The sequence below is a fragment of the Corylus avellana genome, chromosome 4 (assembly GCF_965113065.1).
Source record: "Corylus avellana chromosome 4, dhCorAvel1.hap1.2, whole genome shotgun sequence".
NCBI lineage: Eukaryota > Viridiplantae > Streptophyta > Magnoliopsida > Fagales > Betulaceae > Corylus > Corylus avellana.
The window spans coordinates 2,348,874-2,365,943 of record NC_142493.1 but is presented as its reverse complement, the minus strand read 5'-3'; the positions used below and the strand labels follow the sequence as shown (position 1 = coordinate 2,365,943).

The 17,070-nt window shown below is 33.5% G+C and overlaps 1 pseudogene; it reads right to left on the bottom strand.

Annotated features, from left to right (window-relative positions):
* Positions 1–1,656: 1,656 nt before the first annotated feature.
* LOC132177204 (PI-PLC X domain-containing protein At5g67130 pseudogene) lies at positions 1,657–3,497 on the bottom strand (annotated as a pseudogene).
* Positions 3,498–17,070: the final 13,573 nt, after the last annotated feature.

Sequence of the window (17,070 nt, the reverse complement as noted above, 5' to 3'; positions counted from 1 at the left end):
TTTTAAAAATAAGCACCCCTTAGTCAGTTTATGAAAATCGTAGATTTTTCCATGATTTAAAAATTTGTGTTTTTAAAATCGCAATTCCAAACACTCCAAAATTACGATTTTGTTTAAAAACGTAGATTTTTTTAAAAAAAAAAAACGCATTCCTAAACGGACCCTTAGTGTTTCAAGTGATGAATTTAATAGTTTTTTCTTTTCTTTTTCTTTTTCTAATTAAGCGACAAAGTGATTGTGTGACTCATGCGTGAAGGCTCCAACAAAGAAAGCGTAAAGAAAGAGAGAGGGGGGCTTTTCTTAACACTATTTTTTTCATGAGTAAATGGAGCAGCATATTATAGAAAACAAAAAACATGGAGTTGCATATTATGTCTAAATTACTTTTGCCCTTTTCTTAGAGAATTACACCTCTTCATCCACTTTTATTTTATTGGATTCTTGTGGCAGTATTTATCAATTCTTATTAAAAATAAATAAATAAATAAAGATTGATGAACATTACCATATAGTTAATGTTGTGAAGACTAGGTAATGAAATTGGAGCAGAAATTGATAGCCAGTAAAGGATACGTGTGGGGTGTTGAATATGATGCAACATTGGTACATTTGACACTCTAGAAGAGAAAGCAAATTATGCTACACATGGTTTAGCCAAAGCAACAGTTAAGCAAGTCATTGATGAAATCTAGATTGAAGAGATTTCCAATTGTATCTTAGACATCGTTTTGTTAGAATAACCAGCTAGCTCTAGTTTCGCGATTGTGAATGAAGTGTAAACTTTTCTCTAAAAAAAATATTAAAAAAATTAATTCTAAATTAAAAAAATAACACAAGTGCTAGTAATTAATATATTATAATTAGGCTCAAATCTAAACATTTAAACTTAATATCCTAGCATACCATATTATGATATTACTAAAATCTAAGGTTACAAGAATAGTACTACATACTACACTTTCATTTCTTCCTTATCTCATTAGGCTAACGTGACATTGTTCATCAACCCCTGGTAAAAAAAGAAAAAAGAAAAAAAAGGTAAAGATTGATTGAGTGCCACATCAATCAATATTTAGAAGCTAGGTTCACCGGCCAAACACCACATGCATTAGAGTTAAGGGGTACTTTTCTTTATGAAAGGAATTTGAAACATTAAAGGAACAAAAAAAGTGGTACCAAAAGATTCCTTAAATTGACGGGTGATCTTAGGAGTTCCAAATAAATGATTTGGCCATGAGAAACATGTGGTTTTACGTTAAAGTTTTAATTACAGAATTACAAATAATACTGAAAATATTAAAAGAGAAAAGCCACGCAGACTGTCTCAAGCAACTACAGCTATTGATTTGTGTTCATGTCCTTCTACAGACAAGGGCAACAGCAGCCTAGCTATGGAGACCCACATGCTCCAAAACTCATGTTTTCCTGCACATAATATATATATATATATAAGTAATCATCTTAGGATAAAGTTTTTGTTCAAACCGAGTTCAAGAATTTTTTTTTTTCAATTTATATTAAATTTGATATGAATAATGTTATCCTTCATATTGGTTGACATAACGTATTTAAGTAATTTTTTATAGTATTTATTTAAAAGTAATAATAATAATAAAAATCACTTAAAATATGTCATAGCTGCTATAAAATGTGCTTTCAGACCTTACAAAAGGCAATATTTCCGCACCCGCAAACTAAATGACCATTTGCCACATCCACCACTCCAGGGGCTCCATTGCCATCACTCATCTGAAATTATAACATACAAACATAACTTTGTAGTAAACATATAAAAATTAACTATTGAATATGTAAGATTTATACCTTTACCTGTATGAGTTCTACATATTCAATGGTTATATTTTTTTTTTAAGAAAAAGAAAAATTGAATGAAAAAAAGAGAAGAGAATGATGTTTAGACTATCTCTTTCTCCAATGCATGCTTAATCTAGTAAATAAATATATAATGCATTATATTATATATCTGACCTTGTAAAAGTCAACAGCAATGAAGTTAGGCCATCGATCAGCAGCCGCTTGAGAACAGGTGCTTAGCATAGTGAGTAATGGAGCAGAATTATACCCACAAGCTGGAAAAATGTTGGCTATACTTGGAAAATAGTTCATGAGTAGTAAAGATCTTGTTGTTGTGTTCAATGGAGATGATTCTCCACGGTTTGTGCATAAACTAGCATTCATTCCACCATCACCAGCTGTAATTTCAAACCCATCATAATTGGTGAAAATTAATTAGTAAACGTTTAATCGAGATAAGTAGTAATTTAATATGTTGGTCTTGTTGAAGGGAAGTTTGAAAGTAAATATTAAATTAAATCACAGTTTTCTTAAACTTTTGGGAAAAATCAAATGTAGTAGGCCTTAGGTTTTCATGTGATTTCAATTTAATTCTTAGGTTTCAATTTCAACAATTAAATCCTTAATTTTTTTTCTTCTTCTACTTTTAAATAGGTCCATTTGTCAACCTATTGCTCATTTAGTAAACAGTATGCTACGTTATACCAATAAATTAATGTCGTGTGACTTTCATTTGACATGTCATGTGCTAATTCTACGTGTTTATTTGATAGAGAAAGGTCCTTCGACATGTCACAATCTGACATGACATATTGTTAATTAATTATAAGGTAGGTTGACAGAATGACATTTTTAAATCCAAAGAAAAACCCAAATACCTAATTATCGAAATTGAAATTGTGGGAAAACTAATTTGAGTTCTCCCTAAACGTTTTGGATAAGTTTTGTTTCAACAATAAAAGTTTTATGTTTTATTTATGTTTTTGTTTTCTCGTTGAATAATTATTCACACTAGATTTTCACATCAGCTTCACATAGATTGATGTGTCGTATTTTAAGTTGCTTTCAAACTAAAATTTTTCAAACTAAACTTTGAAAAATTTCCTGTGAACACTTGCTTTCAATCAAGTGTTCACATTGATTTGAACACTTTTTCAAACTAAAATTATGTACTTTTTCAAACTCAAGCTAACATTTTAAGTTGCTTGGACTTTTTCACAATGATTGGAACACTTTTTCAAACTATTTTTTATTTTTTTTTTGAAAAAAAAAAAAAAAAAAAAACCCCTTTCAAAATACATTACCAAACATATTTTTCTTGCTCCAATGAAGTTTCACAAATTAAGGAGGAGATAGTTGGACTTACATTGGGTTTCTACCATATGATTCCACTGATAGGCAATGCCTTCAGATGCCTCCTTTGAAGAGTTTGAAGTGAAAACCACCAACCGCTGATTTGTCCCGACCATAAAATCAACTGTTGGCCAATTTCCACCACTTTTTGGCATTCGAGACAATGGGAACCAAAATTTCCTTAACCCAGCAGCATCAAACAACCTTCTCACGCAATTTCTTGTTGAAACATGGTCTTCAATGATAACGGTGATTATCTCCCATGGGTTTGCTTGAAGATATATTTGAATCTCTTTCAGAACATTAATGGCGGGTTGCTGGTGAATCATGTTTCAAATCAACTTGCTTGTTTATGTAATCAACCAAAGACAACTACTAATGGAACATGGACTGGACAAAACTAGGGACCAGGATTGCTAGCAATTTGAGCCGTACTAAAGATGAGAGAATCTTTAAGAAGCTTACTTGTCTGAGTAAGAAGGCAGGCCAAGACCTGTTTGGATAAGTACGCCTCATAAAAATTTTTATCCCAAAACTAAGGGGCCGGGGATTTTTGAAATTTTCCTTTATATATATAAGGCTTGCCCTATCAAAATTAAGATTAACCTCTCAGTTTGCCACAGGATAATTAAGAAATTTTAGTTTCGTCCCTATAATGGAGATTATGGAGTACTTAATTAACCGAAAAACTAGGAAATGAAGATGTTTCGTCCCTATATTATGGACCATGGTTGTTAGTCTATTTAAAGATTTTTTTAATTATTATTTTTTTATGACTGAAAATGCCTTCAAGGTATAGCCACTTCGTGTATCAACTCATGTTGGGCAAACTCTGGACCCGTGTAAAGCGCCCCATCTACGCTGATTGAGTAAGACTCTTACTTCATCGGCAGACGTGACCCCAAAGAATTATTTGCTCTAAAGGGATTCAAACCTTAATACTAATGATGATGCCACTAAAACTAGACCTTATCAGTTATCAGTTGAGCCAATATATTTGAAGGAGAGTAATTTTAGGAGGCCTACTTGTATCCTACTAAGAATGATGTGGCTATTAAAATCACCATTGGGCTTGTGATTGATTATTATTGAATTTTGATCAAAATGTTATTTTAATAGCCACATCATTCTTAGTAAAATACAAATAGGCCTTCTAGAAGTACTTTTTTAAGGAGGTTAAGTTCCCTCTAACAACACCTATCAAAATTTATTTAATATCATAACAGAAAACTCATGATGTTTCTATCGTACGAGGTTAATTAAGACACATACAAAAGCTGTAAAGCTGTTGCACTGTCCGTGACATAACCAGATGGTGTTGTTGAATTCATACATATCCAGCATTATCCCTCTAACACCATTCTGCATGCAACAGAAAATTAAGAGTAATTAATAAAACAGCTTCTCTAATTTCATCTGAAAAGTCATGATTATCACTAATATTACTATTCGAGGAGAAATTTTTATTTTACAATATTTTTTGAACTCCATTTTAGTTTTCAATAGACAACAAGAGATCTGCTTTTAACTTTTCAAGCAAAAGAGTAACAAGATCACGTACGTCGAGCTGGTTGGTAATGGAGTCGTCTTGACTTGTGGGAGTTAATATTATATTGCCGGTTCCGGAGCTCACTCCGAACCTAGCATACGCATTGTGTGTCGTCAGCCATGAGTAGCGATTAAATGGAAGCCCCTTCATAAGTGGCGGAGCCAGCCATTTTATATTGGGAGTGCTACTAAATATTTTTTTGCGTCTTACAAATTTTTTTTACCCTAAAAATTTGGTAATTCACACAATATATATATTATAAAAAATATCTATAAAAGTTCATAAATATGTGCTCAAATTAATATATTAAAAATGTAACATGTCGACATTATATCAAAAAGATAAAAATACAAAAAAAAAAAAATTATCTAGAATTTTTTGAGGGTGCCGTGGGTTAAAACAATTTTTTGAAGGTGCCATGAGTTAAAACAAAAAAGAATTTTGAGGGTAAAAAGAATAGAATTTTTTGTAAAAAGATTTTTTTTTCTTTATTTTTTATTTTGAGGGTGCCGTGGGTTAAAACTAAAAATTAAAAAAAATAAATTAAATTAAATTAAATTAAAATCCTTGGGGGTGCCGTGAGGGGCAACGTGGCTCCGCCACTGATTTACTTTTTATATCATATCATTTATTTTTTACTACTATTCAAATAAAGAAATCATTACAAAACAAAAATTTTCACTTTTTTATACTAATTATTATTCTTCTTTTTTTTTTTTTTTTCACAAATTGATAACAAACAACTCCTAGGTTTCGTTTGGCAAAGGCCTTTGAGACTTGATACTATTATCTTCATTTTTCATTTTCTCAACATTTTTACTTTTTATATTACACAAATCACTTTTTATTACTGTTAAAAAAAAATCATTACAAAACAAAAAATTTTCACTTTTTCATACAAAACATCCATACTTGTTCATTTTTCCAAAAAAAATATATATTTCCACTAAAAGCTCTAAAGCCTTTAACAAACGGAAAGTGAACCAATTATATACACACATTTCATTCTCTTGTTTGACAAGTTGTGTTGGTATGGAAATAGAATAAACGTGAGTGGCATTGGTCTCCTGTTATCACTCATTTCTTGAAATTATCTTTAGGGTTTGTTCAGTGTCTGGGTCAAGGCTATGCTTTTGGTGTAAAAATTTACCACTTTTTTTCTATTTCGCCCCTACTTCCTCCTAATTGAAACACGACCGTTTATGCTGGATTTTCACACGCTGAAGAAGGCCCCCCCACCCCCTGCGCTTTGTGTGCTTCCCACGCTGAAGAAGGTAAAAAACCCACCGTCATTGGAACACAGTGCCCCGAAACACGCTTCCGAAGCTGCGAAGAAGGGAAACCCATTTCCGATTTCTCTCTCTCCCCCCCCCACCCACCCCCACACGCGTCTGAAGCTGCCTAAGGAAAACCAGTTCTGATTTCGTGCCCCCCCCCCCCCCCCCTCACACGCGTCCGATTCAGCCGAGGGAAACCCATTTCTAAGTTCTCGCCCCCCTGCGATTTTGGGCTTTGTTTGCAGAAGTTCTCCCCCCTACCACGTGTCCGAAGCAGGCGAGGGAAAGCCCAGAGATTTCTCTCGCCGCCCCCCCCCCCTGCGCCTAGTTTGCAGAATTTCTCCCCCCCCCCCCCCAACACGCGTCCAGCCCATGCGTATCAGGTCCCCCCACAATATAAGGACTTGTGTTGGGGTGAAATGACTTGTTTTGCAGGGGCTCTGTTGTTTTGCAAATATAAGGAACAAGACAATATAAGGGCATAAGTGTAAAAACATATGGGCAAAAGGACAAAAACAGTGAGGCCTGGGTGAAGGCTGTTGCCAAACGCCCCTTTACTGCAATAATCGTACTGGACATGACTTTTAAAAAAGAAGTCCTCCACTACCCCTGTGAAAAGGATATGCACGAAAGAGGACTGTGAAAAGTACATGCACGAAAGAAGTCCTCCACTGTTTCGTGCCTCACGAAAGAAGTCCTCCACTACCGGTGGTGGAGCCGGTCATTATATATTGGATGTGACACTAAAATTTTTTTTGCGTCTTAAAAATTTTTTTTATCCTAAAAATTTAGTAATTCACACAATATATGCATTACAAAAAATATCTATAAAAGTTCATAAATATGTACTCAAATTGATATATTAAAAATGTAACATGTCGACATTATATAAAAAAGATAAAAATACAAAAAAAAAAAAAAAAATTGTCTAGAATTTTTTGAGGGTGCCGTGGGTTAAAACAATTTTTTGAAGGTGCCGTGAGTTAAAACAAAAAAGAATTTTGAGGGTAAAAAGAATAGAATTTTTTGTAAAAAGATTTTTTTTTCTTTATTTTTTATTTGAAGGGTGCCGTGGGTTAAAACCAAAAAAAAAAAAAAAAAAAAAAAAAAATTAAAATCCACGGCACCCCCAATGGGCAACGTGGCTCCGCCACTGATAACATATCATCAACAATTCCTACGTCGTCGCTGATGTTATATCTTAAATAAAATTAAAATTAAAACCCACATCGACAATGGAACCAATTGTCGCTAATACATGGACTATTAGCGACAACTCACAAAAGTCGTTGCTGATAAATAGTTATCAGCAATGAGTCTAAAGTTGTTGTAGATCAAAGACAAAATGACTTTGCTGATATGATATGTATGACTTTTAGACTTTTAGCGACGACAAAATGTTATCCTTGTATATATGAAAGGAAGTACCATGGGAGCGGAGGAATGGCCAAAGAGAAGGCTTGTCACAGCGATCAGAATCGTAATGAAAATGAATTTCTGCAGGAGGATTCTGGATTAGGTGTGTGTAACACCAGAGAAGGAAGGAGAAGGGGAAGCACACGTACCTCCATATATAGCTGGCTTTTAGTTTTGTCACAAATGGAGAAAATTAGTCCTCTTAATTTGATTACTTATATAAATACTTAACTAAAGCCACAAAAAAAAAAAAAAATGAAAAGAAAAGAAAAACATATATGGATTATATGTACAGAAGGAAGGATTCAAAGTTTGGCACATAATTAAAGTTTTCTATTATTGTTTCATTTAACTGAAGTATCGAGGTTCGTATGATTATCTTTGAGATGCTTTGCTAATGAGAATAAAATATTTATTACAATAATGATCTTTCATGTTCTTTAAATAACATATAAGAAAATGATGACCCTCTGAGTAATTAAATAGTTACTTGAGTTTGAAGGGTGTTTTTCTTTTATATATATATTGAAAAAAAAGCAGTTATGTTACTTTTCCTTTTCAGAAAATGTACTTTTTTAGCGTATAATTATAGAATATCTCCAGCAGCATTAGGTATTTTACTTAGTGAAAAAGTGCAATTCTTTACTTTAGCTATTGTTTTTTCACTACACACTCCAACAAATTCTCTATTTCATTCTCTACTTGCTTTAAAATTTTATTTCTCATTCTCTTTTTATTATATTATTGTTAACACTTAATTAAAGGGAAAAACAAACGCATATATAGAAATTATTCATTAAAACCAAAATAAACACATATAAGGAACATTCATCTCACATGTAGGCACTAATTCTTAAAATTAATAACATAAATAAATTTTTTTATCCAACTGCAATTGATTTGTTTCCGTTCGTGTGTTTCTATGCAATAAATTTTTTTCATCCAACTGTAATTGGTTTGTTTTCATGAAATAATTTTTTTTTTTTTTTGCGTTCAATTTTTTCATTCAACTGTGTGAAGAAATTTTGTGAGCAAGAGAGATAAATTTTGTGTTTGAGAGAGACGTGGGAGATGTGAAAAGGTGGTCAGAAGAAATAAAAGATATTGGGTGAAAAGAGGTGAAATAAAGAAACAATAAACAAAAGAAAAATAAACAACATTTTAGTCATCTACTGTGTTACCGTGAATAGCAATTTAGAGCTATTCACTGTAGCAATGTAACTATTTTAGCTAATGGCAAGCTACTCAGTTAGAGCTAAAAAAAGAGTAATAATAACTAAATATAACTAATATTGGTCTTTTGGCTAAGTTACTAGAGATGCTCTAAGAATTTATTTCAATGGAGACCAACAAATGATTTCACCAAAAATTTAAAAAAAAAAAAAAAAAAAATTCCCTAAAAACGAAGAAGCTAAAACTATTCGAATTATGTGACGTACATGTATATAGAGTGTGTTTGGTATTGCACTTTTGTATATAAAAAATGGGAGAGAGAGAGAGAGAGAGAAACCAAAGAGAGAAAAACCAAAGATAGAGAATTTAATTTGAAAACCAAGCACCCGTCACATGCCAAACTCTTAAACAAATTATGTAACTTTTTTCAAGGCTAAACAAATTATTTAACTCTAAAACATCAAAATCAAACTGGCGGTAACTAGACAAACCTTTTGGAAAATATTTGGAGTTTTAAAATTTTTATTAAAATTTTTTTTATAAATTCACAGCTAAAATGTCTAGAGAGTGGGGATGTGTGGAAGTTGAATATCACAATTGGTAACTCTTTGCCAATGAAATGAAAATTAATTTCAATATGTTTAACGAACAGGATTTGATGCCAAAAGCACTGGAGTTATCACATCAAAGAAATGGTGGAGAGGAAGAGACAAACAATTTTTGAAGAAGAATCCTTAACAAAAATAATTTCGTCGTTGCAAGGGCCACCAAGCGGTATTCCGCTTCTGTAATGGATTGAGAAATAGTATGTTGTTTTTGGGTAGCCCACAATTTTTATTTTATTTTATTTTTTATTTTTTGACATGTCCACACAAGGTGAAGAAAACGGGGATGAAGCTTCGATTTAGTGACTTCTGCTTCTTGAGACGTAGTTTTTAACGGATTGAATTACCCCTTGAAATTTCTTATCGTTGGGAAATTGTCACAAAAAAAAAAATGACAAAGCTATAGTAGAAGAGAAGTGTTAGGGAGCCAAACAAATAAACCTAAAAAAATTTCCAAACTCACGTGGCAAGAGTTTTTAAATTAAAAAAAAAAAAAAAAAAAAAAAAAAAAAAAAAAAAAACTGCAATTCTCTCTTCCTTGTTTATCACTCACAGTCTGCCAGATCAGTTTAAAATTTTTTTTGAATTTATTTATTTGGCTCCCTAGCAATTCCCATAATAGAAAACTATTGTTGGGATTTCTTGTCCAATCTGAGTCGCAATAAGTATCAAGTGTGTGTGACATTCTTTGTGGGCCATGTGAGCTTTTGATTTGCATTTATTATCCAGAATGGAAAATGGAATTTTTTTTTTTTTTTCTTCAGAGAAAAAGGAAAAATTTGAAGGACCAATATTTTAGAATTTCCACAAAATTTTTATGTAATTTCCTAACTGAAAAAGGTGTTTTAGAATTACAGGCGAGGTACACCTTTTAACCTCTAATTAGTTTAAAATTACTTATTAAACAGAAATAAATCAATTTTATTTTCTAATCCTCTAATTAACTTCAAAACCTTAGCTTGAAAAATAATCTTACAGGATTATATAACAATAGATTTTTCAACCAAAATCCTAAAATTTTGAGATAAAATTAGAAGAGCAATGCTAGAAATATCATTTTATCCCCAAAAGAATATAGCTTTTAAAATTAGAAACTGTAACTCCCAATTAGAGCACGCACATTTTGACTCGACTTGAGAACCCAACACAAAATTAACCTGTTAGGGTTTATGGGTTTGACTCGTTTAATTAAATAAGTCGGGTTATGATTGAACTGTATAATTTTATACACATGTCTTGACATGACCTGAATCCAACACACGACATAAGGGCTGATAACTTTTGACACATTAAACCTGACACGACCCAGCATAAAATTATCGAATTAAGGTTGAGAAGCTTGATCCGTTTAATTAAATTGGACGGATTAAGGTTAACCTATAGGATCTTATACACATATATCGACAAATGCGAAAATAAATTGTGACCCTCTACCCCCACTAGTTTGAAACCCCAATTTTAAATTTTTCGCACACTAGAAATTATGGAAGTCTAACCCTTCAATCTCTAAAATTATAGTTGTGGCTGTATTATACACATTTTCTTAAAAACAAAAATCATAAAGTTAAAGAAGAAAGAGATTGGTAGGCTGTAGCTACCCAATTATTATCATAAAATGAAAGGTATTTGAAACATTAAGGGAAAAAAAAAGTGGTGCCTGAGACATGCTCAGAAATAGGCACCATAAGGGCTCTCTCACATTTACTGTCCAAATTACTAGCAATCTAGGTAAAAAACTAAGAAATGAAAATTTTAAATTCAATTTCCATGATTGCGAACATTTATCTCAAAAGCTTAAATTGAGTAAAAAAAATGGTATTTAAATTATAGATGGGTTAAGACAATTACGAAGGCTGTAAAGTTGTTGCACTGTCCGTGACATAACCAGATGGTGTTTGTTAGAATATATGGAAAATATATTATATTTTCCATATATTCCATAATTATGCTGATATTGAAATATTCTTTATTTATGGGTTGATTGTAATCATATATTGGGATTGTAATCAAATCAAGGGGATTTGATTACCAAACTTATATTTAGACATTACTCTATAAATATGGACCTTTGTATTGTAGACAAAAAAAAAAAGTTAATGAGCACAATGTAGCCCTCAGGGGTATTCCGAGTGGTGGACGTAGGTGTCTAACACCGAACCACCCGTAAGTTCTTTGTGTTTATTTTCTATATTGCTTTCGCTTATATTCCCTCATATTTATTATTTCAACATGGTATCAGAGCCACTTTCTTTGTGGACTCAAATTATTTTTCTTATTTTTTACTGTTCAATTTATCTCATATTTCTTTTCCTCAAGCATGTTTCTGTCTGTCAATCCGATTGTTTTCCATAACAATCGTCCGATCCAACCTGCCATGACAAGATCAAGTCAACTGTTTGCCGACAACCACAACAAAGCCCACCACATGTCAGCAACAGCCAATTCAACCTACCTTCCATCCGACAGAGCCGCGCCATCGTCTGGCCTTCTCCGGCGTCATCCCACTCCCAAAAGACGCCTTCCATAGCCATTGTCACTGCCGAACGACACCTTCCACTGCCAGCAAGTCACTCCAAAAGCAGCCACGACACTGCCGGCTGTCCACGGTTCCACGATTCACCGCCACAAATCTCCCTGCAACCAGTGCTTCCACCACTGCCGGCCTTAGTCTTCGGCTTCCGCGCAGTCCAGATCTACTCCTCCGGTTATGCCAGCGTCCTTTCCTCCAGTCATGCATGGCCATCTCTGTTGCAGCAAAATATGTAGAGAAAGAGGAAGAAAGATGGGGACAAACAGGCGTGGAGAAACTGGTGAATGGAGGAAAGAGAAAGAAAAGAAAGAAGGGACAAGAGGCGTGAAAAAAAAAAAAAAAAGGTGCTGCGTGTGGCGTGGAGTGAGGAGAGAGAAAAGAAAGAAAAGAAAAGGGAGAAAAAAAAAAAAAAAAGAAGAAGGTTTTAGCCAAGTAAAAAAAAAAAATGTGCTGCGTGTGGCGTGGAGTGAGGAGAGAGAAAAGAAAGAAAATAAAAGGAAGAAAAGAAAAAGAAGGTTTCAGCCAAGTGAAAAAAAAAAAAAAAAAAAAAGGGAAGAAGAAGCGGTCCAAGTGGACCACATCACGCGCGCCACGAGCCGGTCAGGTTCGGTGCGCCGATCTGATAACCACCCAAGTGGACTCATTTTTTTTTTTTTTTTTTTTAAATTTTTGGCCCAAGTCGGCCCTTTTTATTTTTGGCTCATAATCAGCCCTGGCCTGTAGTCGGCCCCTTTTTATTTTTGGCTCATAGTCAGCCCTGGCCTGTTGTTGGCCTCTTTTATTTTAGCTCATTGTCAGCCCTGGCCCGTTGTCGGCCCCTTTTCGATTTTGGCCCGTTGTCGGCCCCTTTTGATTTTTGGCTCGTTGTCAGCCCTAACCCGTTGTTGGGCCCTTTTGAAGTTTGGCTCATTGTCAGCCCTGGCCCGTTGTCGGCCCATTTTGGAGTTTGGCCCGTTGTCAGGCCTTTTGAATCTGCATTCACCAGCCATCTGCCACAGTCGCTAGCCGCCCGCCAGCCTCTATCTCTTCCGGTAGTCGTCATCATCTACAGCCCGTTCCCTGCCTCCACCACCGCCGTCATCATTATTTCAGATTTCAAACTCAAGGTTCCAAAATATTCGACCTTGAGTTTGAGGAGGGATGTAAGAATATATGAAAAATATATTATATTTTCCATATATTCCATAATTATGCTGATATTGAAATATTCTTTATTTATGGGTTGATTGTAATTATATATTGGGATTATAATCAAATCAAGGGGATTTGATTACCAAACTTATATTTAGACATTACCCTCTAAAAAGAGACCTTTGTATTGTAGACAAAAAAAAAAAAAAGAAGTTAATGAGCACAATGTAGCCCTTAGGAGTATTCCGAGTGGTGGACGTAGGTGTCTAACACCGAACCACCCGTAAGTTCTTTGTGTTTATTTTCTATATTGCTTCCGCTTATATTCCCTCATATTTATTTATTTATGGGTTGATTGTAATCATATATTGGGATTGTAATCAAATCAAGGGGATTTGATTACCAAACTTATATTTAGACATTACCCTATAAATAGGGACCTTTGTATTGTAGACAAAAAAAAGAAGTTAATGAGCACAATGTAGCCCTTAGGAGTATTCCGAGTGGTGGACGTAGGTGTCTAACACCGAACCACCCGTAAGTTCTTTGTGTTTATTTTCTATATTGCTTCCGCTTATATTCCCTCATATTTATTATTTCAACAGTGTTGTTGAAATCATACATATCAAGCATTATCCTTCTAACACCATTCTGCAAGAGAAAATCACTTCTAAACATAATTAGAGTAATTAATAAAACAGCTTCTCTTTCATCTGAAAAATGAAGATTATCAGTAATATTTTACAATTCGAGGAGAAATTTTTATTTTTTACCCCATTTAAAAGGCAAACACGAAGTGTCAAATTTGCTTTAGAATTAAACATGTATATTAAGATGGCTATTAGTGATAAGAATTGTGTATATTAAAGCTGTGGGTGCACCAAATGCCCCAATAAAATGATTAGATATATGTAGATATCACAAACTCAAATATTGAAGGAGAAAAATGAGCCTCCCATTTTCTACTATTGTTTGTTTACTTGCATCATTATTTTTTGTATTTTGGGTATGTTGTAGAGGAGCATATCCTTTTTCGGTATTTTGATCACATTTAATTAGGAAAAAAAAAAAAAAAAGTTGAGCCAAAAGGACCTTTTCAGGCTGTGAGAAATACAGATTGGGATAGCATGCAATACTTAGGATATTGGTGCAATAGTTTTAATTTGGGTAGTTTATTTTAAATTGATTGTCCATAATAAAACAACAAATAGAGGGAAGGGGTGGCTTGCACCGCGGGCAAGTCATAAGGGTGGCCAAATCATCCCTTATGGCCACCCACAATGGCCAAACCATCCCTTTGTGGCCAAAAAAATGATTGAGCCACCCCAAAAATGTCTGCAGATGACTGGAACATAATCAAAATTTTAGGGGAGGAGTGCGCAACTAGAAAAAAATATTTGGGAGCAAAAAATTAATTTTAGGAGTTGATCTCTTGAAAAAAATTAAGTTTCACATTTTAAGGGATTTTTAAATTTTTGGGGCACTAGTCCCCCAAGCCTAGGGATGGTTTCACCCCTAGTCACTGGGGTGATTTAGTCACCTCAACGACCACCTCTATGGCCTGCACCCCTTCCTCTCTCTCATGTGCGATCACATTTTGGGCCGTTCATTTTAAATCAGAGTTATCGCACTGTTGCAATATCCATATTAGAGCTATTACACCCCGTGCAATACCTAATACTACAAATATAGTCTCTAAGGGATAACTCAATCGCCTGAGAGCCACGTCTCATGAAATGAAAGTTATTAGTTCGAATATTCCTCCTCATTTTCCTCCATTTGTGCAGACATAAAAAAATTTAAAAAAATAAAATAAAATAAAAACCTAGTACTACGGCATTCTCCTACATTTTGCTTAAACCAAAGGAAAAATAATATAATGCTTTTAACTTTCCGAACAAAAGAGCATAGAGATCATATACATTGAGCTGGTCAGTAATGGAGTCCTCTTGATTTGTGGTAGTCAATATTATATTGCCGGTTCCGGATTTCACTTCGAACCTAGCATATGCATTGTGTGCCATCAACCACGAGTAGCGATTAAATGGAACGCCTTCACCTATTCAAACCATTTTTTTTTTGGTAAGATATTATTGCATTAAAACATTATAAATATAGAAACAAAATACATTATAAAAAAAAGGCATAAAATAAATTAAAAATTATCCACGCTAAGAAAATAGTTATAGGTAAAAAGGGTTATTTAAGGAGTCCAAAAGTTAAGCTATTTGCATGGAGTAAGGCCTGCAATAACAGCAAGAATAGTGTTGGGCTTATGGGTCGGCAAGCCACATTATTGAAGGCATGCATAAACAAAAAACTGACCACCGAAGGGGGACTAATAGGTTTGTTTCTGGTACATCGTGGCAATGTATTTCCGTTTGCAATGCAACTCGCACAATCCATGCCTGGATCGCAGTTCGCAATGTTCCTGAAGGTTAAGCATGGTTGCCCCACCTGTGTTGGGCTATCAGCGGTCAAAAAACAAAGAGAAAGAGACGGGGAACGATATGATGATGACCGGAAAAAAAAAAAAAATGTAAAATCAGTTTTTGTGATTATACCAATTGATTTGTATAAAAATGTTATGTGGCATATGCAATAATAACAAATAGGTACATTTCTGTGCCCGACTTATGTCTTTTTTTTTTTTTTACAAAAACAGTCAAATGTCAAGTCAACATCAATCAGATTATGATACGTGTCATCCATAAGACATGTTTGTTATTTGACAGTTTCTGTTAAAAAAAAAAAAAAAAAAAAAAACATTAGACAGAAGTTGGATGCATGCATGAACGTATTTAGTATTTTTGCATACGACATAAAGTTTTCAGAACATTTTTATATCACATGAAGCTTATTGCAAATTAATCCCCGTCTAATATATATGATAGGAATTAAGTAGGTACCGTGGCAGCGGATGAGCAACCAAAGAGAAGGCTCGTCGCAACCAACAGAATCGCAATGAAAATGAATTTCTGGAGGTGGATAATGGATTAGGTCACAAGAGTAAGAAGGAGAAGGAGAAGGAGAAGGAGAAGAAAGAAGAAGCACACGTACCTCCATGGCTGCCTTTCGGTTTTCTCACAAATGGAGGAAATTAATTACTCCTCTTTGATTACTAATTAATGAAAATCGTGGTTCGTATTATCTTTGAGATGTCTTGATAATGAAAATAAAATATTTATTAAAATAATGATCTTTCATGTTCTTAAAAGAACAGAGAAGAAAGTGGTGGCCCTTTGATTTCATGAAGTATTTTAATTATTACTTGAGTTTGAAGGTTTTGTTTTTTCTTTTTATATTTAAATTACTGCATGTACTTTTAAGCTTAAAACAATACATTAAGGATTAATTTGGATGAGATAAATCAGGAAATGATTTTACCAAAAATAAAAAAATTCGTAAGAAAAGCTAAAAACTATTCGATTAGGCGACATACCTTTTTCACTAATGAAGAGGGATTTTTCAGAAGAGTTAGAAGTTGTTTTCAGAATATTCAAGAGGCAGCAAAGAGAAATATTTGTAGATTATCTTCTTGTTTCATTTAAAAACTTATTTTATACGAATGAACGAAAAGCTCTAAAAAGAAATAAGAGAAAATAGTATTTACTATATAACTGAGATAACGTGACTGTGAAATCATTTGAATTAATTAGGGCTTGTAAAAATGAAAAATAAAGGACGACTGATTTTCACTCAATGTCATCTCAATTGTATGATAATCATAAAACAGCCTACTAAATAACATTTCTCAAAGTATAAACCACAACACGCGTCACATGTCAAATTCTAAAACAAATTATATAACTTTTGTCAAGACTAAACAGATTGTTTAACTCTAAATCACATCGAAATCAAACTAGTATAGATAAACCTCTTGGAAAATTTTTGAGGTAATATAATTGTTACCATAAATAGCACTATCGGCACGTTTTTGGTTTTGTTTTCAAATTCATGTTTTTTGATTTCGTAAATAGATTTGGTACAAATTCACAAACTCAGAATTTTGCCCAATGTTATAAAAATCATGTTTTATAAAAATTTTGCCAAACAACACAATCCAAAAACAAGAATGAAATTTGACCCATCCAAACAAGAATGTTATAAAAATCACGAAAAACTTATGCAGTTAAAACTGAAAAAAAATAAAGAAAATAAAAAAATAAAAAAATTGATGTATGATTTGTTTTGGCACGTTGACTCATGGATTAATCTCAA